Raw genomic sequence first — 27,619 nt, 5'->3', positions numbered from 1 at the left:
TTTCTCTCCCCCACATGTGCATCTTTCCTCTCCTCTCACTCATCCCCTTGTGTCTTCCCTCTGCATCTTTCTATCCAATCCTCCCATCCCATGTGCAGTAGAACCCTTGCATTGTGCACAGCATCTTTCTATCCCTCCCTTCTTCATGCAGCAGAACCCTTGCATAGCATCTTTCTATCCCTTCCTCACTCCCATCCCTCCTGCAGAAGAACACTTGCCCATCTTCTATCCATCCCTTCTGTGCAGCAGAACCCTTGAGCAGTCCCCCCTGCTGCGCAGCCGAACCCCTACTGATCCTCCAATCCGAACCCTGCCAACTGCGAGACCTACATACCTCCCTCCATACAGCAGTGTTGGCAGCACTCTAAACAGGCTGTTTCATAGCCTTCTCCCACCGGGGCATTCCCTCTGCCACATCACTGATGATGTCATCAGCAACACAGCACATGAAAGGCCCTGGCGGGAGAAGGCCGCGAAGTAGCCTGTTTAGAGTGCTGCCAATGCTGCTCTGTGGAGGGAGGTATGTAGGTCTCACGGTCGGAGGGTCAGCGGAGTTCAGACAGGAGAGAGATGAAAAGATGGGAGGTCAGCGGGGGTTCAGCTGTGCAGCGGAGGCAGAGGGCAGGGGAAAGCGCTGCTGCCAGCGAATCCAGGGACTAGGGCTTATTTTTGAGGTAGGGTTTATTTTCAGGGAAACACGGTACATTTCTCTTGGTCACTTCTCTATCTGTCTCATGTTCTTCTCTACCTGAAGTTTATTGTCCAGTAGTTCTTTAGCATAAGGAGAAAAATGTTCCAGCTAAACACCAGGAGGCAAAATTCCTCCATACCCCCCCCCCCCCCCAAACCAGATAGCTAGATTTAAGCATGTGGTTGTTTGTCTTGCCTGTTTAGATTGTAAGCTCTTTTGAGCAGGGACTATTTTCTTATTCTTTGTGACTCTGTGCAGCACTGCGTGCGTCTAGTAGCGTTATAGAAATAATTAATAGTAGTAGTAGTTGAAAAGAGACATTCCAGGGCTCAGGAAGAAGAGAGGGAGCATACACCGGATTTGATCTGCAAATAAATACAGACTTTACCCTAGTTAAGGCAAGTACAAAATGTTTCAGTATTTTGTTGTATAGGCAGTCCCAAGTTAAGAACAAGTTACGTTTATAAAGCTGTTCTTAAGTTGGATTTGTATGTAACTCAGAACGTGTAGATTTTTAAGATCTTTGCTGCTTACCTCTGCTCCCAGCTGACAAAAGGAGCAACTGTCCCTACTAGTGTTCCCTCTAAGGTACAGCATGTACAACCACACACTGTTCTTAATGTGGCCATGCATCATTCCTGAATCTGCTGCCAGAGAAGTGTCTTCTATGCCACTGGAAATACTCCTTAGTGAAATCAAATGAAGCCGCAACTGCATTCTTAAGTACAAGTCGTACTTAAGTCGGGCATCTGTAACTCGGGGGCTGCCTGTACATGGGCAGTTTCTCTTTCAAACGGAGCTTGTAAGTCTACAAGTGCAAAAGTGCCCACGATCCTTCCCACACTGCTGAACTTGCACCAATGCAGTTCTAGCTGCTGTTTCTCCCAGTTCACCAGAATTGTTTCTTTCCATTGTGGGGGGGCCTTGGATGTTTTCTGTTTGTTTTAGGAAATGTACAGTACGTATCTGAAAATGTGTGTTGTATTGAAAAGTTCTCAACCCATCCAACCAAGCTGTGACAATCTCCATCAAGGGCTCTACACGTAGGGCATGCAAGGAGAAGACATGTTTATGCTTCTTAGCTTTCTTACAAGGTTTCTCTGACGACGGTAACACCGACGATGTAGAGGTAGAAATGACAGGCTGCTATCGCAGCATTATAGTAATGACTGTAAAAAAGCGAGTTATTCTCCAAAAACGCTCATGCAAATGAGGTTGGCGGATAGTAGCAAAGACTCACTTAATTTGCATGTGCCCATTGCTGGTTACAGTGATGGGCACATGTGCAGCATACACTCCACAACAAAAGCGGGAGAGATGCTCAATGTCTTCCGCTGCAAAAAAACATACACCCAACTCCTCTCGGCAGCGTGAGAGATGCCAATCTCTCCCGCCCAACCAACACTCCTCCCTGCCCACCAGCCCACAGTGCGAGAGATGACCAATCTCTCCAGCACAACCGACTCCCCCCAGTAGTGGGAGAGTTGCCCACGCTCTCCCACTGTCATGCAACCCCCTCCATGTGCCTCTGAAGACTCCCCTTTACCTTATTTTCAGATGGCTTGCCAGAGAGATGCCTACTCCCTCTGGCCAGCTGGCCCACCTTTTCAAAATGGTGGGCCTTCCCCTTCCCAGATGGGCCTGAGGCTCTGATTAGCCCAGGCTGTTTTAGGCCCCCTCCTATGGGTGGGGCATTATGCATCTGGGCCAATCAGAGCCTTAGGCCCCCTCCCCTTCCATTGCAACTTCCAGTCAGAAGTTACAACAGAAGGAGGGACTTGGTGGCAAGAAAGTTCCAGTCAGAGCAGTCCTGCATGCAGGAAGCTTCTAAGAGGGTAGTAGGCCCACTCTGGGAGGCACGAAGGGACCGACCGAGGAGAGTCACAGGATTATTTTTAGTTTTTATTGCCACCAGTGATCAGGAGGGAAGGAGGGAGCGAGGGTGGGGGACTGTTGGACCTGTGATAGGGAGGGAGGGGAGCTGCTGCTGCACCTGCGATCATGAGAGCGGCTGCTGATCAGGAGGGATGGGAAGGGAGGCAATTCACAGCAGATACTGTACTGTAGGACAAGGCCATTCACACTCCATGGGGCAGTGAATGACCTTGTCCCTGTACCCGCGACAACTAGTCTTATTTTTCCCCATTCCTGCGGGTTACCTGTAGCTAGCCGCGGGTAACAGTCACCATGTCATTCTCTAATGTCAAGGCATTGGGAACATCAGTGTTGAGGCACACCTCAAAGGAGACACCAATTGTAGAGAAGGCAATCGGGCATCAGTGTGTCGAAGTTTTGAGTGCGTCAATGGAGATGATGCTTGAGACAATACCAATACATGCTTCGAGGGGGGAAAAAGGGTCCAGATAGAATGAAGAGTGGATTAAGACACTCTACAAATTGAACTTTGCCCCTGATGCAGCCATGTTTTGCGTGAAATATAGCCCACATCGGATACTTAAGATTGTTTGAAATAATTACTTTTACTACACCTGGAATTCACTCTTCATTCTGTGTGCTTCAAGGAGAAGACATGTTTATACCTCTTAGCTTTCTTACGAGGTTCCCCTGATGACAGTAACACCAACGATGTAGAGGTAGAAAGTATCATCGATGCCGTTGGTGAAAGTGTCAATGCTGAAGTAGTACAGGGTTGTGTGTTGGTGTCTGAGTCTCCAGCCATAGTCGCTGTTCCTGAAGTTGAACCAAAATATTTCTTGAATTGCAACTTCCTGGCCTTAAGCAACCTCTTCTGCAAATGAGACCAGAGCGTGCAGGAAGCATCTCAATGATCAGGACCTAGGCACTGAACACACCAATTATGTGGGTCTTTACCTGAAATGATCATGTGGTATCGAGTGCATTGCTTGAAGCCGCTAGGAGCCTTGGACATCAAAGGAAAAAAACAGTAAATGAAGTCAAAGGACTCTTATGGTCTGAGGAGATCGAGCTGGTGGAATACCAAAAAAACATCAATGCTCCCGGCCTGAAAACAGGCTGAAAAGAGCCCGAAGGCCCAAAATACAAAGTTGGTGAAAAAAATCTAAATTTTTTAAACTGAACACAAGGGAAAGAAAATAAAAAATGAATGGGAAGGCACAAAAAGATTCTAAATTTGACATGTTTGACAGCTCCGTAGAAATGCACCAGCACACATGCAATATGGGTAGTCTTAAAGTTTTAAAGTGACAGTACACTTTTTGACTGTCTGTGCCTGGAGGTTCCAAGGATGACATCACCCACATGTGAGAATATAATGTCTGACTGTCCTCAGAGAATAAGAATTTGACACTGCAAACTATACCTGGCTCAAGACGATTTGTGTATGCACAGATTGGTGTCATATGGTTATTAAAGATACTGGAATTTAGGAGACAGCAAACGGCTGCCAGTTAAAATTGTTAGAATTTATACATTTTAATATCAAGTCTTATCTCTTTCTGAGTACAAATCTAATAAACAACAGCACAGTTACACGCTTTTGCTAGCCAAATGGAAATACCAGTATGTTAAACCTTGAAAGCTGAAGAGATAGAAACCAGGAGGGGAGTATCTCAAGAGCATTTCAGCTACACACACTGAATTTCTCATTATGTGATCTTGGGAATAAAAAAGCTACAGTATATACACACAGATGTGCAAAAGCAACAAAAGTCATGATCGCAACAAAGTAAATAGCTTGCCCAACGTCAAGGATTTTACAGAAAGCTCCTGGAATAGCTTTACAGATTTTTGCATCCATTGGATGGCACCATAGACTATCAATTTTTTTAATGATATAAAATGTATAACTATATCATGGGAGTTAAAGAATCATTTAAGGAAAAAAAATTCAAAAGATAAATAATTTCCATTATAGATAAATATCTTGCCACTAACCTAAACCTATTACACTAACCATTTAAAATTTGTTAACCTGCTTATCACATTTCTAAGCGGCGTACACAATAAAAAAAATAATTATAAAATCTGATGTATACAATTAAACATGAATAAATTGTAAGATGATATAACAATGCCATATATACAAGGTGAGATATAAGGTTAAAGGGAAGAAATACAGTATTAAATAGGAGAGTAAGATGAAGAGGGTAAGTACAACAGGGGAGGGAACCCTGAATGTGCCAATCTAAATTGAAGAGGAAGAGAAATCATAAGTCAAACGCATCTCTAAATAGGAAAATTTTCAGATTAGATTTGAATCTGTCAAGTGAGGAGTCTTTTCTTAAGTGAATTGGCATGGAATTCCATAATTCAGGGGCTTTTACTGAAAAGATAGAAGAATGGGTGGTGTCATATACGATTTGTCTCACTGAAGATATAACTAGAAGATGTTGACTGTTTGATCAGAGAGATCGGGTGGGGGCAAAAGGGATAAGAAGCCTATCTAGAAATTCAGGGAAATGGAAGGATCGTATTTTAAATGCTAGACGTAGAATTTTGTAGGTTATTCTATGCATTTTCAAAACAAATTGACAATCATCTGCTCGTTTCAGCAATCAGAGTACAAAGAATTTTTTTTTAAATATCTTTATTGTGAAGTGCAAAGAAATATTTTTATAACTAAGAAACCTTAAACATAAAACTCAAAATTAAGCCTCTTCCTTAGAACCCTACAAATCGTGGGAGAGAGGACTAAAGAGAGAAGGAGATCTCACTTGAAAAATTAGGTAAAGAAACATAAGGCTTAGCACGTTACAATCACCATCAAATTATACAATAGCCCTAAACATTAAGGATTAACACCCCCCCCCCCCCCTTTTACTAAACTGTGATAGCGGTAATTAGCGCAGGGAGTTCCTATGAGCATTGGGAGCAACACGGAGCATTCAGTGCAGCTGCCTGCGCTAATAACCGATATTGCGGTTAGTTCTTAGTATCTAAAAAACTATGAAGTTGTTCCAGAGCAAAAAAAGACATTTTATCCCAGAATATCTGACCAGACATTCACTAGGATAGCTCAGCAGAAAAGCAGTTCCCATGGTTTTAACTTCTTGTCTCATCTTCAAAAACAACTTTCTACGCTCTTGAGTTGCCTTCAACATGTCAGGAAAAATCCAAACACTTTGAACAAAAAATAAAGTTTGTGAAAAATGAAATAACATATGCATAACTGCATTCAAGTCTTGTTCAAATACAAAAGATATAAGCAAAGTAGATAGGGACTCAATTTCTACTGTGGAACTTTCCAAGAATTCAGTTATATTATTCATATCTATAGCTTGTAATTTATTAGCTTCAGAAGGGTTACTTGGTTTTTTTTAGGCAAATAATATATTTGGTTTATAGGCGGTATTGAGTCTGAAGTAAATGTTAAGATTTCCATCAAATATTTTTTAAACATATCTTCTGGTGTAATCCCTATTGACTTTGGAAAATTCAGTATCATAAGATTTAGTCTTCTATTGAAATTCTCAATTTGTTCAATTTTTCTTTGAAAGAACATTTTATCATTAACAAAGTTCCCAGATAAATTTTGCAACAAGGCTCTCTATGTATCTCGTCAAATTTAGTAGAAGTATCCATTTTAAGAGTCTCAACAGATGCTGCTAAGTTGTCTATTTTACTCACTATTGCTGATAATTTTCCCGTTAACTTGCCCCCTCTTCTACGAAACTGCGCTAGTGGTTATTATTGCAGGGAGCTGCGCTGGAGGGCTTGCACTGCTCCCGACACTCATAGGAATTCAATGAGCATCGGCAGCAGCGCGGGCCATTCTGCGCGGCTCTCTGTGCTCTCTCTTGCTAAAAAAACGCCAGCGCAGTTTTGTAGAAAAAGGGGGGTTAGTCATTGCCACTTCGAGTTTTTGGAGTTTTCCAAATGTTTTCCAACGTCACCATTGAGGAGATGCTATCACCAGCTCTTTGATTGGTTAAAATCTCAGTGTCCTGATCCGCATGAGGCCCCCCCCCCCCCTCCATTACGCGGCTGCATCGGGCACTTCTGGACCTCAGCAGTCATACTCTCAGCATCTCTCGACGCCGGAAATGTTGGAGGTCAGTTAACTGGTAAGGATGCTGAGCTGGCCATGAAGTGGTCCATCGTCACTTGCCCAGCTGAGTAGGGCTTCAGCTAGACAGAGCCCTTACACTTACTGTGGGGCATAATGAAGAACCAACAGGAAACTTGCTCATTAGGAAAATGGTAAGACAAGACGGAGCGCTAATGCTGGCTGCTAACACGCTGCCATCTTGGCCACTCCTCCCGCTTTCTCATTTTCTAACAAAAATGTCTCTCATTGAGAAGATATGACAAATACATATTGTTTGACTGAAAAATAAGAAGACACTTAAATGGGGACCTCAGGTAAAATGAGGTCCTCCAATTCAAATATACAAGATTTTAATAAAAGAAATACATTCCATCTCATCTGAGTGGCTCTCATATCAAGAAAAATTTTCTGATCCTTTGGGGCTCATTAGAGTCCAGGGCCCTGTCTGTTCTGCTTTTGCTTGGCTCTTGTTCAGACCTCCTTACTTAGATGGGTTGGGTGGCTTCTTGTTGTTGGTTATTTTTTTTTTACTGGTTTACTGTTGGTAACTCCTTTGTTTTACTTGCAGCACTCGCTCCTGTATTCGATGCTGTGTTCTATTTTGGGTTGGATTCCTTTGGCAGGGTTTTCTTCCATTTTGTTTATTCTGGTTACTGTTGTCTGGGGGGTGGAGGAAGGAGAGTGGGGAGGCGGTTTGGGGTGGTGGAGGGGTTATGGGGATTGGGTTATACTTTGATGTATGGCTTTTGGTGCACCCTTGTGCATTCTGTTGAATGTCTTTTATCTTTGTTTCCATTGTGTTTAATAAATATTGTTACAATCTACCAACAGAACCAAAAGAATGCACGATAGGAACACACCATCAACCCTTGAACAATGGATTTTCATCATTTAGGCTTTATAGAGAAACCACCCACAGAGACTTATAATACTAATAATCACCCCCAGAGGTTGTGCATTTACAAATGGAACAACCTCCCTGTCAATCATTATTACTTATTTATAGACTAGAAGTTAGCTCAGGCTAACTAGAGCACAGGGGAACAGCAGGAAATAACGAGGTGAATGGACAAGCTCAGTATCTGTCCTTTGTATTGGGACAGTAATGGGCTATTCTTCTCTGTACATGACGCATTTTTATCATCCATGCTCTCACACCACTAAAAGAAATATTGAGAGAGAACATTTTAGAAAAACTACACATTTTTGTTAGATATAGAAATATTTCTTCACTCAACATGTAATTAAACTCTGAAATTCATTGCCAGAGAATGTAGTAAAAAAGCAGTTAGCTTACCAGAATTTTAAAAATGTTTGGATGATTTCCTAAAATAAAAATCTATTCGACTTGTGAAAATCCACTGCTTATTCCTAGGATAAAAACATAAAATCTGCTTTATTGTTTAGGATCTTGCCAAATACATGCAAGCTGGGTTGGCCACAGGATCCTGAGCTTGATGGACGTTTGGTCTGTTCCATTATGGCAATGCTTATGTTATGTTAACCCTACTTGCAATGGTTTTAAAAATGTAGGACAAGAGCAAGGGTTAAGGGATCAGCTGGAATTTCTGGAGCTGGAGCTGTAGCACTGAATAAGTTGAGCTGACTATATATGCCTTAAGAATAATGACCGATTGAAAAGTAAAGTACACACCATGACTGATGATGTGTAGTTTGCCAATGGGCATTGTGGCGGGACCGGGGGTAAGCCTAGCGCTGGCAACCCGGCTCCCGCCCCAGGCGTAAGGACGGAGCGTTCCCAGGAGGACTCCCACTGGATAAGCAGTAGAATAATTAGTGGAGACTGCGTTCTTGGTAAAGTTCAGCTTTTATCTTTATTACCCCTAGTTCACAGCACTAGGGTTTCAGTAGTCCCTCTGGTCTGAGGAGACTTAAAACAAAACATACTTTCATAAGGTTTCTTCCTTACAATACAGTCCAGCCTGCTGCCCAGGCAGAAAGGCCAAAAAATAAACCAAAACGTTTTCTCCTTAATTTTGCTCCTTTTGTTTGGAAATACTTCAGGAAGCTCTGTGACCTAACCCACCTGAAGTCCAATGCCCCCCACTACCCTATGCTCCTGGGTAGGGGCTAGGGAACTTTATATAACCCAACCTTTTATGACTGGTGTAAGTCCCCTCCCGAAAGTTCCCTGCTTCAGGGTTACACAATGTCAGGTCTCTGAGTTCTGTTACACTTCTCGGGGAAGTTAATTAAAGGTTCTCACCTCCTTCCCTTTATCTACATGGCCTGCCTCTCAAGCTCTAAGTGATTCATTCACACATGCTCACAGTTCTGCTACGGGAGAAAGAACGCTACACAAAGATACATTCACTTTCATTCCCCTCCCCCATTCATACCTTGTTAACTGTGATTCTCGAGAAGATCCCATACTGCGAGACTGCACTCCATCTCACTGCTTTCAGATAGCTCTCCCTCTAATTCCATTAGGGAATCTCCACTTTCTGAGACAGGGTAAGAACTCCCTTCAGGAACAGCTAACGGCCAGCCCTGCCCTGGAAGTCTTTCTACTCCCCTGCACTTCTGCTTAGGAGTCAAAAGTCTGTTAGCTCGGGAGGATTGTAAGACCAGCTGTGCTTTAGCTAGGGTCTGGGACAGAGAACTCTTAGCAGGCGCTTTCCTGCTTAGTACGGCATGTCTCTCCCCTGCATTCCTCCCTACAGTCTTCTCCCGAGTGTTCTCTCCAATCTTCTCCCTAATCTCCTCTCTAGTGTTTCCACCTGTGCTCATTTTATGCTGTAAGCCTAATCCCACTCTCCTTCTGGGTTCGTCCTGCTTGCCAGCCACACCCCTCTCATTAACCATGCCTGTGCTGGTTTTCTTTACTAGAGGTTTTGTTGGAGATTTGCCCAAGTTATTATAAAAGGGATTATAGTGCCCTAAACCAGATGTTATGGTTTCTGCCCTTCTCTCTCTGCCTTGCCCTGCCTGTTGGCTCTTGGTGATAGGTACAGGATTATTAGGCAGCTTCCTGGGCTTAGGAATAGGGGCCAGCCTTTGCAAGGCAGGGTTTAAAGCTGGGTTTAAACTGCTGACAGGCTCTTCCCTGTCACAGCATATATTGAAAAAGAAGAGACGATGATTTGCCAGAAGTCACAGTAGCAATAACAAGAAATAGACCCATGATATCAGGAAGTGAGCGATTTATTGTAAAACAAGTACCTGATGTGGCCATGTTTTGCCCACAGGCTAAAACAAGGGTTGAAACTAGGATACAAATTAGAGAATGACACGGTGAAAAAATTGGTCCCCGTCACCGCCCCGTCCCCGTCTCACCATCCTCTGCACCGCCCCGTCACCGCCATTCCCTTAACCGCCCCGTCACCGCCACTGCCACCCCATTCACCGCCCCGTCACCGCCACTGCAACCCCATTCACCGCCCCGTCACCGTCACCGCTGCATATATAAAAGCCTCAAACGGGTACGATTTTAAATACTTTTCTTTATTTACGTATAAAGGAAACATTCTTTAAAACTTTAAAACTTAGTTAAATATTAGTTAATAACTATACAAAAACAAACACGACATGTACTTTTAATGCTTACAATGTTAGCCTACATGGTAAGTAGACGCGGCCGCTGTACCTAATCTCGGCAAATCGTGTACCTAATCGCGGTCACTATGCTAATCGTGATTAGCATAGTGACCGCGGCTACGGCTGCAAGTCTCCCCTCCCCCCAGCGATCACGGCAGGAGGGCACCCAACCCCTCCTGTAGACCCCCCCCCCAACGGCCCTCCCGACAATCGCAGCAGAAGGGTACCCAACCCCTCCTGCCGGTCCTCCCAATGGCCTCCCCTAAGATCGCCGGCAGGAGGGTACCCAACCCCTCCTGCTGGACCCCCCCCCAATGAACCCTCCCACCCCAGAACCCCCTTAGTCTTACTTTCCAAGTTGGACCGGACGGCTCCTCACACGTATGGCCAGCAGGCTTGCCTCCGTCCAAATGAGGCGGGCCCGCCCCTACCCTGCCCAACCCACAGGATCCTAGGGCCTGATTGGTCTAGGCACCTAAAGCCACTCCCGCTATAGGAGGGGCCTTAGGTGCTTGGGCCAATCAGGCCCTAGGATCCTGTGGGTTAGGCAGGGGAGGGGAGGGGCGGGCCCGCCTCATTTGGACGGAGGCAGGCCTGCTGGCCAGACGAGCGAGGAGCTGTCCGGTCCAACTTGGAAAGTAAGACTAAGGGTGGTGTTTCGGGATGGCGGGGTTTGTTGGGGGAGGGTCCGGCAGGAGGGGTTGGGCACCCTCCTACCAGTGATCATAGGGGGGCTGTTGGGGAGCTGGCAGGAGGGGTTGGATATCCTCCTGCTGCGATCGTCGGGAGGGCCGTTGGGGGGGGGTTGGGGTAGGCAGGAGGGGATGGGTACCCTCCTGCCGCGATCGTTGGTGAGGGCTGGTTCTGTCGGCATGAAGGGCTGAGCACCTTCCTGCCGGCGATCGTCGGGGGGGGGGAGGCGGGTTCTATTGGCAGGAAGGGTTGATCTGACAAATGAGGAGCCAGTATATTGGGGGGGCGGAGTCAATGCGGCAACGTGCAGGTGAAACACAGGTAAATAGCGGTTCCTAGAAGGGGGGACATTGGCCTGCGGGGACAAATCTATTCACCATTTTTGCGGGCGGTGAAAGGATTTGTCCCCGCGTCTGCGGCGATTTGCTAATGAGGTCACCATAACCCGCAGCCAAACCGCAGCGGTTCGCTGCGGGGATCGCTCCCCGTGTCATTCTCTAATACAAATCTTAAAACCAATGACCATATTTACCAATAAATAATTATAACTACAAACATATATATGTAATTATGTTTTTTAATGTTTATACAATATAATCAAGACAAGATATTCTATAAGATTGAAATTGTAGTTATTGGATATTTTTCCCCTTAAAACACCACCCTTGTGACTCAATGGCATCACTGACACGCAAACAAATGGCTGCTGGTGTGGGGAGTATATCTGGACTCCTTAACTCCTAGAGGGCGTAGTCTCCTGTTGAATCCTCTGGCTTAGCTGGGTTGGGGTTCTTGGCACCTTCTCTTGGGATCGGACACCGCACTTTTAGTTTTTGGTTTTTTTTTCAGGGTCGTTGAGGGGGGATGGGCTTTTCATTGGGTCTGCTGGGGGCCACCAGAACACGGGCCTTTGGTACTTTGGAGTTACGTCTTTTAGCTTCTGTTAGCTGTTGGGGGTGGGGGTGGGGTGTTTGTACGGGGGGAATGGGCTGTTTGGGGGGAGGAGTTTGGGGCTGGGGGGTTGTTTGTTCTGTTTGTCTCTACACTGCACGGACTTGTGTATTTTTGGAAGCTTAGCCCTTGCCATTGTTGTATTTGTTATTTGCTGTTTCCTATTCATTCTAATAAAAAGATTTGAACATAACCTTCCTTTGATCTGAGAATCACCCCTCTGATTTGGGGACTGCTGTCAAGACAGCTAAACTGCTTCGTCAGTGCTGCTTGTCATCTCACCCATTTCCTCACACCTTACAGAATAACCCCCTTTCTAAGCTTTGGAAACCAAATCCAGGCACAGACTGAAACTGTATATCCAATAATTTAGTTGATTCTTTGGTTTAGTCTTTCCCTTGATTATTTATTGTTGATTCCATGAAATCTCAAAGCAAAGCTAGTTCACAGGCCAAATACCTTTAATTTTTCCCTGTCTTTTTTCCATAACACTCGATCTGGTATAAATGAGCTTTCCAAATTTTCCTTAGTACACCTCAGCCAACTAAAAGGTCCAATAGTATAGTCTGCAGAGTGGAAAATCTAGACGCCATTTTTATGTCACAAAGATATCTATGTCTCCTGGAACCTTTCCCCTACACAAAAATCTAACTACCTGGGATTTATAACAGAAACTGAGAATGCTTATAATTCAGCTGAGTTTAAGAAATCATTTTTATTAGCTTACTATTACCCAAAAGGGAAAAGAGGCATTCCCATCCATCTGCCCAAACAATCTTGAATCTTCCTAGCTACAGGTTCTACATTAATCTTTAGCATATTTTGAAGATTTCTGGTTAGATAAATTCTTAAATTTTCCATTATCTTATACCCCTCCCTTTTTTTTTTTTTTTTTAAATCGTCAGCCGCAGCGGTATCGGGTCTGAATTCTATGAGCATCAGAACTAATACCGCTGCAGGCGGTGATAAAAAAGCTTAACACGGCTTTGTAAAAGGAGCCCTTAATTTCTTTTTTGTAGCCAAACTCCCCTCCATAATCTAAATTTCCAATCAATTTCAACAATTTAACTTTAGTTGAATTAACCAAATATCTAGAGACATTTTCAAAATGTTTAATCTAATCTCCTTGAAGAATAGGAGCAAAGTGTCGCATATTAAATAATTTTTATGTTCCTTTCCAGACACTGAGATTCTTATAATATTTCCCCCAGATATTCAGGTGGGGTGTTTTTGTTTTTTTTGTTTTGTTTTAACTTACCATTGCTGGCTAGATCAGTCCCAGATATTCAGTGCCAAGCCATGTGTGGTAGGGTTACCAGATTTACTCTTTAAAAAAAAAGAAGACACATGGTCCTGCCCCATTCTGCCCCCAGCCTTGCCCCCATATGAACCTCGTTCCCCGAGTTCAGGGCTGCATCTGAAGGATTTTCGCGCATGCACGGATGCTGACATGATGATGTCACTTGCATGAATGCGATGTCATCATATCTATGTCCACGAATAAACAGAGGCCCTCCAGACGCAACCCCAAGTTCAGGACCTCCCAAAACCAAGACAAACTGCTAGGTTTTGGAAATCCCTCCAGGCACCCGGACAGTCCTCTAAAAATTAGACGTGTTTTGGTTTTCCCGGATGTCTGGTTATCCTAATGTGTGGGTACAGGCAATAATTGTTCAGTACTAATTTTTTGTGGCCTGGCCACTGGAGCTTATGTGGAACCCAAGCCGATAATTAACCAGGACGTGCATAAGATAGTTATGCAGACGCCAGCTGAATATTGACCAGGACCAGCATAACTATTTTGTACCTAAAAAGGCCCCCTTATCCAGAGAAGATTACACTGAAAGAGGTACAGGAGGCTGTGAAAATTTTGGAGAATCCCTTGATTAATCGTTAGATAACATTTTACAAGTTCTTGAAATGGTTGAAACACATATGAAGCAATGTGGGGATTCTGTTAATGCACTAGAAAAACAAGTGAAAGGAATAGAGAAAACTGTGGAGAAATTTCAATCTGCACAATCAGTTCCCCAGGGTTCTCCGCTTTCCCCAATCTTGTTTATCTCTACATGACAACTCTGAACACTTATGTTGTCAGCTTGGGAAACGCTTTTTACCTATGTGGATGTCATTTTTATATTGATCGAGATTGACTCAAATATTACTAATTTAACTTTTAAAATAAACCACTGTATTTCCAAACTTCAAACCTGGGTTATGTCTGTCCAGATAAAGTTAAATGCAACCAAAACTAAACTGTGGTTAGGCCCAAAACTGGATTATCTTCCTTCCATTGTACTTCTGGATTCAGGAGTCTCCCTACAAATTGAATTCTCCTCCAAGATTTTGGGAATACTTTTGGATTCTTCCCTTACCTTTAAGGATCAAATAAACTCCCTGGTTAAGAAATGTTTTTTCAGTTTACGAATGCTGAGAAAGGTTAGATCTCTTTTTCATCAACGTCATTTTTCTGTCTTGGTCCAATCAATTATATTATCTCGGCTAGATTATTGTAATGATATTTATCTTGGCATCACAAAGATCTGTCTCAAAAGACTACAATTGATTCAGAACACCGCTGTGAAGCTGATTTATGGAAAAAGCAAATTCAACCACGTGATTCCTTTGCTTTTGAGTCTCCATTGGCTCCCGGTTTATCTCAGAATCCAGTTTAAATGTATATATATTATTTTAAAAATTTTATATGGTATTTTCATTTCTCTTGTTCCTCTTCTATGGAATGTCTATAGATTTTCAAATGAGAGAGGCACTCAACGATTTAAACTTTCCTTCCCGATTGTGCAAACAACGTACGAGAGAGGATCCAAGATGGCCGCGATCGCAGTTTACTGAGCTACCGCTTGTAAAAGGTTCTTCTTAAAATTTCATTCCGGCGCTATTTTGCCGGTATACAATCCTAAATATGCCAAAGCGAAGAGGGAAAAGCGTTGCTGGAACCTCGCGACCCTCTGGAACAGCTACCTTTGGCAATATTGAAGATTTACAGAGGTGGATGCAAGGCGCCTCAGTCCCGTCGGTGATGCCCTTGCCTGAGACGCTTCCGGGGAACGAAATGGAGGCGTCTCTGTGGGATTTCGAGACCACACTGAGTCCCGACGCGAGAGCACCTCCCCCTAATCCTCAGGCCACCAGTTCCCCGGGGGTTTAAAAGCAGCCGAAGTCAACATTCACTCTCCCCCGGAGGTTACCGGGGATGGTGAGGCAGATACCGACTCAGGTTCCCAGAGTTTTCAGCGGAGCCTGAGTACGGACAAGGATGGAGTAGCATCGGGGTAAGACCCGACCCAGAAGAGAGGGAGAGGAGAGAAACCTTCGGCTGGTGAGCAATAGACTTGCAGTCTTTAAATATTGTAAAACCCCAAGAAGTGACTTTGGATGCCCTATGGGATCTGGTTGCCAATTTAGTTAAAACTGTGAATATTAATCATCAGTATATTGAAGGGAAGATAAAAATGCAAGAGAAGGAAATTGGTCAAATAAAACAAGACCTTGGTGAATCAAAAACAAATGTCCAGAATATTAGGGAAGAATTCAAATCTTCTAAATTGATTCAAGATACATTAATGAAGGACAATGTAAATATAAGAAGGAAGATTGAGACATTTGAGAATTTCTCTAGTAGTAATACCGTATTTTCGCGGATATAACGCGCGCGTTATACGTGATTTTACGTACCGCGCATACCCCTCGCGCGTTATATGCCTGAGCGCGGTATACAAAAGTTTTTAAACATAGTTCCCACCCCGCCCGACGCCCGATTCACCCCCCCAGCAGGACCGCTCGCACCCCCACCCCGAACGACCGCTCGCACGCGCTCCCACCCGCACCCGCATCCACGATCGGAGCAAGAGGGAGCCCAAGCCCTCTTGCCCGGCCGACTCCCCGACGTCCGATACATCCCCCCCCCGGCAGGACCACTCGCACCCTCACCCCGAAGGACCGCCGACTCCCCAACAATATCGGGCCAGGAGGGAGCCCAAACCCTCCTGGCCACGGCGACCCCCTAACCCCACCCCGCACTACATTACGGGCAGGAGGGATCCCAGGCCCTCCTGCCCTCGACGCAAACCCCCTCCCCCCAACGACCGCCCCCCCCCAAGAACCTCCGCCCGTCCCCCAGCCGACCCGCGACCCCCCTGGCCGACCCCCACGACACCCCCACCCGCCTTCCCCGTACTTTGTGTAGTTGGGCCAGAAGGGAGCCCAAACCCTCCTGGCCACGGCGACCCCCTAACCCCACCCCGCACTACATTACGGGCAGGAGGGATCCCAGGCCCTCCTGCCCTCGACGCAAACCCCCCTCCCTCCAACGACCGCCCCCCCCCCAAGAACCTCCGACCGACCCGCGACCCCCCTGGCCGACCCCGCCACCCCCCTTCCCCGTACCTTTGGTAGTTGGCCGGACAGACGGGAGCCAAACCCGCCTGTCCGGCAGGCAGCCAACGAAGGAATGAGGCCGGATTGGCCCATCCGTCCTAAAGCTCCGCCTACTGGTGGGGCCTAAGGCGCGTGGGCCAATCAGAATAGGCCCTGGAGCCTTAGGTCCCACCTGGGGGCGCGGCCTGAGGCACATGGGCCAAACCCGACCATGTGTCTCAGGCCGCGCCCCCAGGTGGGACCTAAGGCTCCAGGGCCTATTCTGATTGGCCCACGCGCCTTAGGCCCCACCAGTAGGCGGAGCTTTAGGACGGATGGGCCAATCCGGCCTCATTCCTTCGTTGGCTGCCTGCCGGACAGGCGGGTTTGGCTCCCGTCTGTCCGGCCAACTTCCAAAGGTACGGGGAAGGGGGGTGGGGGGGTCGGCCAGGGGGGTCGCGGGTCGGTCGGAGGTTCTTGGGGGGGGGCGGTCGTTGGAGGGAGGGGGGTTTGCGTCGAGGGCAGGAGGGCCTGGGATCCCTCCTGCCCGTAATGTAGTGCGGGGTGGGGTTAGGGGGTCGCCGTGGCCAGGAGGGTTTGGGCTCCCTTCTGGCCCAACTACACAAAGTACGGGGAAGGCGGGTGGGGGTGTCGTGGGGGTCGGCCAGGGGGGTCGCGGGTCGGCTGGGGGACGGGCGGAGGTTCTTGGGGGGGGGCGGTCGTTGGGGGGAGGGGGTTTGCGTCGAGGGCAGGAGGGCCTGGGATCCCTCCTGCCCGTAATGTAGTGCGGGGTGGGGTTAGGGGGTCGCCGTGGCCAGGAGGGTTTGGGCTCCCTTCTGGCCCAACTACACAAAGTACGGGGAAGGCGGGTGGGGGTGTCGTGGGGGGTCGGCCAGGGGGGTCGCGGGTCGGCTGGGGGACGGGCGGAGGTTCTTGGGGGGGGGCGGTCGTTGGGGGGAGGGGGTTTGCGTCGAGGGCAGGAGGGCCTGGGATCCCTCCTGCCCGTAATGTAGTGCGGGGTGGGGTTAGGGGGTCGCCGTGGCCAGGAGGATTTGGGCTCCCTCCTGGCCCAATATTGTCGGGGAGTCGGCGGTCCTTCGGGGTGGGGGTGCGAGTGGTCCTGCCGAGGGGGGAGAAGAATCGGACGTCGAGGGGGGGCATCAGGCTTTCAGGATGGGGACAGGACTTCAAGGGGGGACAGGCAGATCTTCAAGGGGGACAGGCAGACCTTCAAAGGGGACAGGACTTCAAGGGGGGACAGGCAGACCTTCAAGGGGGGACAGGCAGACCTTCAAGGGGGTTCAGGACTTCAAGGGGGACAGGCACGGAGAGGCGGGGCAGTGCACCGAAAGGCAGGGCGGGTGAACGGTGAGTCGGGGCAACCAGAGGAGAGGCGGGGCAGTGCACCGAAAGTCAGGGTGAGTCGGGGCAACCAGATGAGAGTCGGGGAGGGCGAAAGGAGAGTCGGGGTGGCCAGAGGAGAGTCGGGGAGAGCGAAAGGAGAGTCGGGGTGGCCAGAGGAGAGTCGGGCAGCATGCGCGTTATATGCCTGAGCGCGGTATAGAAAAGTTTTTGTACATATCATCGTGATTTCTGCGCGCTATACCCCTGTGCGCGTTTTACAATGGTGCGCGTTATATCCGCGAAAATACGGTAATCTTAGAATGATTAATTTTCCTCGAATTATAGCAATTACCCCATGAGAAATGTTAAAACGATACCTAATAGAGATATTGGAAGTCCCTGAAGATTCACTGCCTCCATTCACGCAGGTTTATTACTTGCCAAATAAAAATCAGAATCAACAACAGGAAAGAAACCAAGGTCCAATTGATGTATCAGCTTTACTTGAGCTATCAGATAAGCAAAGTGCTATACCAGCAACATTAATAGTGACATTAGCTCTTACTTTGGATAAAAATTGGCTTTTGAGACTTTTCTTTAAAAATAAAGAGAAAAAGGTTTTGGATTTTAAGATACAAATGTTTCCCGATTTGGCAAGAGACACACAAAGGCGAAGAAAAGAATTTCTCTTATTAAAACCTGGAGTTTTAGATCTTGGGGCGACTTTTTATTTTCGTCACCCATGCAAGTGTAAAATACAATATAATTCTCAGAAATATGTTTTCTTTGAGCCATTCCAGCTGACGGCTTTTCTCTCTTTCTCCTGTCTGGAGAACGGGAAGAAATGAGGGTATTAAGTGTATTAGACGCCTGTATATCAGTTAACCGTGTGCTACGCTTCTTATGAATTATTCTTATTATCTTGTTTATATTACATCTTGGATCTTATTGTGGACTTGAGTTGATTAAGCAATATCTTTCTTTATACATTTGGGGAAAAAAATTTTCTTTGTTTTAAATCACTTTCTGTACAAGTTAAATCTTGAAATGTTAATTTGGAAATTATAAATAAATTAAAAAAAAAATTAAAACTAAAAAAACTTTTCCTTCCCTTCTAGGAAAGGAATTAAAGGAGTCAAGAATTTCAGCCTTTCTCTGGCTTTTAAATTTCTCCAATTATGGAATGAACTTCCTTTAATTTTGAGGTATCCCAGCTCTTTTCAATCTCTTCATAAATCTTTTAAAACTTTTCTATTTGCTAAACATTTTGAAAATTAATCCTCTTGTATTTTAGCATTTTTTAAACTTATTGTTAACCGCGTTGAGCTTCCTCTGGTTGAAGACCTGGTATATAAAGTTAAGTTTTAGTTTAATATCCATCAGAAGGTGGAAGTTTTGGAGAATTATGATCACAGATTAAATTTGAGATTTTTGAATTTCCCCCAATCTCCAGGAATTTTTTTTACCTTTAGAGATAGTCAAAAAGTATTTAAAGGAAAATCTACAGATCCTAGATAAAACAATACTGCTGATTAAAAAGGGGTTTTATGCAAATTCAGGAAGTCCAGGTGTGCGAATAGCTAATGGACAAGGTGAAGGGGCCAGTTTTGATCTTACTGGCTTTCAAGTTTCAAGCTTATTTATTATTTGATTAATCGCCTATTCCAAATTCTAAGCGATGTAGAAGATTCTAGACCTGTAGTGACTAAAGCAACCTTGATAGCCTCTTTTGCCTAGAATATGAAAGAAACTGGATTCTTCGTTTGTATTGTTGCTTTAAAGAAGTTAAGTTTCTGGGACATTCAGTTTTGATTTTTCCTGACCTTTGTCGGGCATGCAACTGAGAAGGGCACTTTTGGCTCTTAAATCTCAAGTTTTGGCCCTTAAAGGAACTTTTTCTCAACCAGATAAGACAAATATGGGATAATATTTTGACCTAAATATGTGTTTTGTGCTGAGGTCACTGGAAACAGGAGTAGGCCTTCTCTCAGGTCACTAGAATTAATATATAAGTTCTGTTGAAGATCAGAGCAGATACACCCAGGCTGTAGCTTAGTTTTATGAAGTTCCATTGTTTCAATGTGTGCCCAGTCTGGTCTCCAAAGACCTGTGGCAGATAAGGTTTGGCTTTTGACCTGGTTGCTATAGAGATGGACTTTTCTTCTTATTACAGAGATTACATTCCAGGGGAGGAGGTTCCCTCTCCTTTTTGCAGGGTAAAGTTAGAAATGCTAATTTGATATACAAAATGCATATATGATGAATTAAATTTTAGTAAACTAATAACGTAGGAACTTTCATATTCAAGGGTTCAGATTGAAATATAATTACCTCTAAAAATTGTACTGGAGGAGTCATATAGGAAAATGTAGGTTTCGTGGGAGTGGATTGGCCACTCCCCTTCTCTTTCACTGAGACACAGCATTTTCAGTGCATGCTCTTAAGTGACTCAGTAACATGGGAGCAGCAGTTTGTTAAGGAGAAATGATTTAAAAGCTGTGTGTATGGATACTTTTTTCCTCTGTAAGTATATTGTAATATTTTTCTTGGTTTCTTCTGTACCTTTTCTTTATTAGATAAGCTAGTATTAAATTGTAACTTTTAGGAATTCTTGTGTGAGGAGGACATACACTCCCCCAATATATATGCAAGCGCCTTATATGGTATCAAGTATTCTTGACCAATTATATGCAGGCAGAAAAATGTTCTCATGTATTAGGTATATTTAAGTGAACCTAGCAGAACAGAATTTTGAGGGTGTTAAGTCAGGGAAGTTGCATTTACACTCTCTGACTTGTTCCTCCATTGTGCAAATGAATGCCTTGAAACAGGACTGTCTGTTAAATTTTAATAAAAATATTTTATCAGAAATATTTGTACAGGGGGCGTGGCTTCGCAGCACACGAAAATGGCTGGGTGAAGGATTAGCTCCATTGTGACAGGCAAATTTTATTAAGATTTCGGCAGTTAAAACTAATAAAAAGTGAGTGAAAAGTAAGAGTTTAGTTGGAAAATGGCATCGGGTAAACCAAGTAAAAGTACTCTGGTGAATTCAGGGGCAGGAAGTAAAAAAAGAACAAAAATGGATTTGGTATCCCCGACAACGGTCCCGTTGCCTCTGGATGAAATTGAAAACAGGGACTTGATGAATGAACTACAGAAAATAAAAGAAATAGTAAGTGATAACGCAAAAAATATAAAAGAAGTGAAGGAAGAAATAGAGAGTCTGACAAATAGAATGCAGGCAGTTGACTTCAAAATTGAACAGTTAGAAAAGCGCGCCGAAAAATCTGAGGCAGAAGCGCTGGTTTGTAAAAAAGACCACAGAGAAATAGAGGCGTTGAAAAAGGACTTTGAAGATTTGTCAAACCGTGAACGAAGAAATAATTTGCGTCTGATTGGGGTACCTGAGGGGATTGAGCAGAATGATCCTATTCAGTTTGTGGCTAATTTTATTCCAAAGATCTTGCCGTTTAAAAGCTCTTTTCCTCTAGAGATAGAAAGAGCACATCGGATACCGATGAAAAGATCAAGTAGCCAGAAGGGTCCCCGGCCACTAATTTTCAAGCTGCTCAGACATCAGCAAGTGGTAGAAATTATAAAGCTGGCTAAAGCAAACAAAGATCTTAAATGTCAGGACTCTAAGATCTTTATAGTGCCTGACTTTGCAAAAGCTACAGCATACAGAAGAAAACAGCTTTTGGATTTAAGACCTAAACTTAGAGCATTGGGAGCAAGATTTGGATTAATATACCCCGCTATTATGAGGGTAACTTATGAGAATAAAACTTATAATTTTGAAGAAGTAGTCAAATTAAAGGAATTCCTAGATCAATATGATTTGCCTATGGATTCATGAAAGTAAATGGATATTGTAATTAATATGTACTGAGTTTGATTTTTGGTATATATTTTTGTGGTGAAAGTTTGAAGAAATTTGTAAAAGAAGAAAAAGAAGAGGAAAAAAAAAAGGAGAAAAGGAGAAAATATTTTCAAGAAAAATGATTGCAGTTATGGTTAAAAAAGGATCAATATTTTAAGCAGGATCAGAAGAGTGGATAGATGGAAGGCTTACTATAATGTAAGGTTGGATTGTCATTAATATGGGAAAATATATGATATGTGATGGATATCTAAGTGATAAAGAGGAAAGAAGAACTTTAAGGAGAAAAGAAGAGTGAAAGAAAAGAAGATGTGAAAAGAAGAAAATGTGGTGGAACTTATATGAAGAGAAGAGAATATAAGGATCATTTATAAGATTTGGATAGATTCTTAATGTGAATATATAATTTACATCTGAGCGAGACTGAGATAACAGACTGAGGATACAACAATGCTACATTGGAGAAGTGTGGAATCTTAAAATATAACAGGACGGAAATATAGTAAATCTTGGTGTAAAGTGTTGTGAAGGTAAAGATGGAATACTGGATAAGACTTGATCCTTACTTAAATTTATAATTTGCATCTGAGAATGACTGAAAGAGACCTGGGAGTGATGGTGGACACGTCTTTGAAGGCGTCGGCACAGTGCGCCACAGCCTCAAGAAAAGCAAACAAGATGTTGGGTATCATTAAGAAGGGTATCACGACCAGGACAAAGGAGGTCATCCTGCCACTGTATCGTGCAATGGTGCGACCGCATCTGGAGTACTGTGTCCAGTATTGGTCACCGTACCTCAAAAAGGACATGGCGGTACTTGAGGGAGTCCAGAGAAGAGCAACTAAACTGATAAGAGGTATGGAAAACCTCTCATATACTGACAGACTAAAAAAGCTGGGGCTGTTCTCCCTGGAAAAGCGGAGACTTAGAGGAGACATGATAGAAACCTTCAAGATCCTGAAGGGTATAGAAAAAGTAGACAGGGATAGATTTTTCAGATTATGGGGAACCACAAGTACAAGGGGGCACTCGGAAAAATTGAAAGGAGACAGGTTTAAAACAAATGCTAGAAAGTTCTTTTTCACCCAGAGGGTGGTGGACACATGGAACGCGCTTCCGGAGGCTGTGATAGGCCGGAGCACGTTACAAGGCTTCAAAGAAGGTTTGGATAGGTTCCTAGAGGATAAAGGAATTGAGGGGTACAGATAAGAGTAGCAGTAGGTTATAGGGATAGTCTGAGACCATTGCTCAGGCAATGGGCCTGATGGGCCACCGCGGGAGCGGACCGCTGGGCGAGATGGACCTCTGGTCTGCCTCAGCGGAGGCAACTTCTTATGTTCTTATAAAAGGCTGATGATGCATAAGTACTTCATTTGAGATGGATGGAATAGTACTGTGCAAGAAGCTGGAATTGTAAGGAATCTTGGAGTGCAATAGAGAGAATGGGAGAATTGTTTAAAGGATATAGATTGATCTTTATTCAATTTATAAATCATATCCTGAGTTTGACTGAGATAACAAGAGGGTGATGCATAATTGATGCATTACAGACATATTGATACTCAGAATATAGGATAATACAAGATATATTGAAAATTGGTGTGAAGTGATGGGATTGTGAGGATCGCTTAAGTGAATTGGCTTGATCCTTAATTTGGTTGTTGATTCACATCTAAATGAGAATGAAGTAGCAGGATAAAGATGAACAAGTATTACAATCGAGAAGAATGGAGAATAGACTGAAATAAGTTGGAATTGTAATGGAACTTAATGAAAATTTTTGAGACTGTGAAGATTGCTTGATTGAAATGATTGATCCTTCTTTTGATTTATAGGTTAAATAGGGGGGATGGGGAAAGATGGGAGGGAGGGGAAAATTATATACTGGTTTAAGGAAAAAGAAAATATGTATATTTTATGTTTGAGAGAGATATGTTTATATATTATATTTTATTTGTAAAATGGGTTTTAAAATTTTTTCTTTGAACGTAAATGGCCTCAATCACCCAATAAAAAGGAAAAAGGTACTGGCATATATTAAACAACAAAATATAGATATTTGTTTTCTGCAAGAGACACATTTGTCTGGAATAGAATCTATGAAGCTATCAGGTAATTGGATAAAACAATGTTTATATGCACCAGCGATAAAAAAGAGGGCAGGAGTAGCAATATTGATTAATAAAAAATGTTCAGCAACATTTAATATGGTAAAGGCAGATCCTCAAGGAAGGTGGTTACTTGTTGACATGAGCATGGGCAATACTACATTGGCGTTACTAAATATATATGCCCCTAATTCGAATCAAAGTGAATTCTTTAAATCTCTACAACAATTAGTTTTACCACTGGCTACTACTAATATAGTGGTGGCTGGGGATTTCAATGCTGTTATAGATCCAATAATGGATAAAAAGCCTAGTAGAATTATGAAATCAATGGGATTAGATAATTTGGTACAAACATGTAATTTAAAAGATATATGGCGTATTCTTCATTTTAATGATCGGGAATTTACATTTTGTTCACATGTTCATCAATCATTTTCAAGAATTGATTATATTTTTGTTTCAGATCAGATGGTGCAGCAAGTTGTAAAAGCTGACATAGAACCAATAGTAATATCTGATCATGGTGGTGTATGGATAGAAGTTAACTTAATAGATCAAGATAATTCCAAACCTGTATGGAGGTTTGATAATACTTTGCTTGCTGATTCTAAATTTTGCACAGAATTTCAGATAAAAATGAATGAATATTTTAGACTTAATGATCTAGGGGAAATATCGATTGGAATATTATGGGATGCTTTCAAAGCAACTATGAGAGGACAAATTATATCATATTCTGCGTATAAAAAGAAACAGATAAGAAAGCAATTTGCAAATTTGGAAAAAGAAATTAAAAATTTGGAATTAAAATTGGTTAATAAATGGGAACAAGAGACATTTCAAATATTGTTAAAAAAAATGTGAATATAATGAAATTTCCTCTGGGTTAGTAAGGAAAGATATTTTTGCTCAGCAAACGATGTATTATGGTAGTGCAAATAAGGCTGGAAGATTATTGGCAAATTATTTAAAAGCAAAGAAAAAAAAGGAGAAAATAAGCATAATTAAAGATGAATTAGGAAATTCTCATTCTCAAATTGGAAATATATTAAAACAATTTTTAAAATATTATAAGTCACTGTATTCTTCTGAGTCTTATTTAGATAAAGAGAAAGATGGGTTGGATTTTTTGAGTTTAGTTGAAGGACCTAAGGTTCCTGATCATATAAAAGGAAGTTTAGATAAACCTATATCATTAAAAGAGTTACAAATGGCATTGAAATCCCTTAGAGTTGGGACCGCTCCAGGTGGAGATGGATTTACAGTAGAGTTTTATAAAGAATTTCAAATTTCCCTTTTACCATATTTATTAAAACTATATCAGGACCAACTGAATAAAGGTTGTATATAAGGCACTATGGCAGAATCTTTAACTATTGTTTTGCCAAAGCCAAATAAAGATCCAACATTGGTGTCAAATTACAGGCCTATATCTTTAATAAATGTAGATGGTAAAATATTAGCTAAGATTTTAGCATTAAGATTGGCTAAAGCTCTTCCGCATATAATAGGAATAAATCAAACTGGATTTGTTGCTCAAAGACACTCTTCAAATAATACCAGACTGGCATTTCAGATGTATTATTTAACAAGACAAATTAATGATCCGGCTTTTTCAGTATCACTAGATGCTGAGAAGGCTTTTGATCGTGTAGAATGGAATTTTATGTATCAAGCTATGGAATGGTTTGGTATTGGATCTGGATTTATACAAATGATTCAAGCACTGTATAGCTCCCCAACTGCTCGTTTATACATAAATAATAATTTTTCAGATGTTTTTAAATTGCAGAGGGGAGTTAGACAGGGTTGTCCATTATCTCCTTTGCTCTTTGATATAGTTCTTGAACCCTTGTTGTTAGCTATTCAACAGGCAAGGGACATAGAGGGTATTCCATGTGCTGGAGTGGAATATAAAGTATCCGCTTATGCAGATGATATATTGCTTCATTTGAGAAATCCGGAAACAACAATTCCATGTCTACTGGAGATAATAGATACATTTGGAAAATTCTCAGGATACAAAATAAATTGGAATAAATCAGAAATTTTACCTTTAAATGTGCATTGTACAAAAGGTATACTTGATTCTTTCCCTTTTATTTGGAAAGAAGAGGGTATAAAATACTTAGGTATTTGGTTGAATAAAACACTCGAAGAGACAATGAGAATAAACGAAAAATTTTTATTACAAAAAGTAACTGAGTTATGTGAGCAATGGAATCCTTTACATTTGTCATGGTGGGGAAGAGTTCAAACTGTTAAAATGATGATTTTGCCTGTAGTTTGCTATCAATTGGGAATGATACCAGTGTTTTTTCAGGGGTCTTTTTATAAAAAATTAAATAGTATTCTGGTTAAATTTATTTGGCTGGGTAAAATTGCAAGAGTGGCTTTAGTGTCTTTGCAAAGACCAATTGAGGAGGGTGGGGTAAATTTTCCCAATTTTTATAGGTATCATCAGGCCTATATCATGCGTCAAGGTATGTATTGGGTCCTCCCAGAGCTTTTGGAACAAATACCAGAATGGTTACGGGTGGAGAGATCACTTATTTTTCCACTTAGGCTTGATCTTCTGCTTGGTATAAAAGTGCCTAGAATACGTAAAGACAATAAAGTATTAATGGATTCTTGGAAAACATTACGATTTGTAGATAAATTAACTAGTGATTCTATTTTAAAATCGAAACAACAGACTATTTGGGTAAACTCCAAGATACAAATAGGCGGGTTTAAGGTTGTCTGGAAAGATTGGATTAAAGCAGGTATAAGATCTTTAACTGAAGTAATTGATAATGGTAAGCTGCTTGATTTTTCACAATTGCAACATAAATATGGTCTGAATAAAAAACAAAGTTATAAGTGGTTGCAATTGAAGCAGGCTATTCAGGTGGGGTTCCCTGAATGGAAATCTTTAAATGATCATTACAGCTTAGAATTCTTATGTTTCCAGGCAGATTTTATGGGACACCAGGCCGCAAAGTGGTATAAAATTATATCTAATTATTTGAATAAGAAACCAAAAAATGGATTAAGAGATATTTGGAGCATTGAGATTAAGCATCAAGTTAATGCATCTCAATGGCCACGTATTTGGTCTTGGAGAATTAAAGGTACGATGTCGGCATCTATTAGGCAAACATGGTTCTTTTTGTTGCATAGAGCATTCTGGACCCCTACTAGATTACAAAACTTAGATTGCTCTAAGTCTAATAGATGCTGGCATTGTAAAATTGAAATTGGAACTTTAGACCATCTTTTATTTTATTGTCCATGTATTCAGGCATTTTGGATATCAATATGGGATCAGGTTAATATGTTGATGGAAAATCATGTAGCATTATCCTACGACACAGTGATTTTTGGAATGTGTATGAGGGCCAAAAGTCAGATATCTGCAGCAAACAACAAATTATTGATGATTCTTACTGGAGTGGGAATTCAACAAATAACAACTAATTGGAACGATTATTCTAGATTGAATTGTAGTTTTTGGTGGAACTCAGTTTGTCATGTGTATAAGATGGGAAGATTTCTTGCAGTACAGAGGGGATATTTTAAAAGGTTTAAGGAGGTGTGGAGGCCATTAATTGAATATTGTAATGATTAAGGATTATTCTTTTTCCTTAAGGGATAATTTGTAAAAATGGGGGGGAGGGAGAGTCTAAGTATGTATATGTTTGGGTAAAATATTTTGTTGATATGGGAGGGGATGGGAGGTGGGTGGAGGGAATTAAAACATGTGCAATTATATTGATTAAGAATGTCAAGTGAGTGATGTGAATTATTTGTAATAATATTGTACACTTGTTGAAAGAAATAAAAAGGAATAAAGATGAAAAAAAAAAAAAGAAATATTTGTACAATTATCTTCATTTCAGTGCACCTATGAGCAGGGTAGAACCAAAACTCTGCTCAGTAGGCAGATCTTGTAAGTTATTCGATGTGCTACCGGGAGCCAATGAGATTTCTCGAGGAGTGGTGTGAACAGCAACAGGAAGTTGAATCAGAGGAGGTAGGAT

At 42.6% G+C, this 27,619-nt stretch overlaps 1 protein-coding gene across 3 annotated transcripts in view; it reads right to left on the bottom strand.

Moving 5' to 3' along the window:
* HECW2 (HECT, C2 and WW domain containing E3 ubiquitin protein ligase 2) overlaps positions 1–27,619 on the bottom strand; it is a 487,554-nt gene that overhangs the window by 366,160 nt on the left and 93,775 nt on the right. The gene's annotated exons all lie outside the window — the stretch shown is intronic.

This window comes from Geotrypetes seraphini, chromosome 5, assembly GCF_902459505.1.
Source record: "Geotrypetes seraphini chromosome 5, aGeoSer1.1, whole genome shotgun sequence".
Taxonomy (NCBI): domain Eukaryota; kingdom Metazoa; phylum Chordata; class Amphibia; order Gymnophiona; family Dermophiidae; genus Geotrypetes; species Geotrypetes seraphini.
This window is presented reverse-complemented; position numbering and strand designations above follow the sequence as displayed.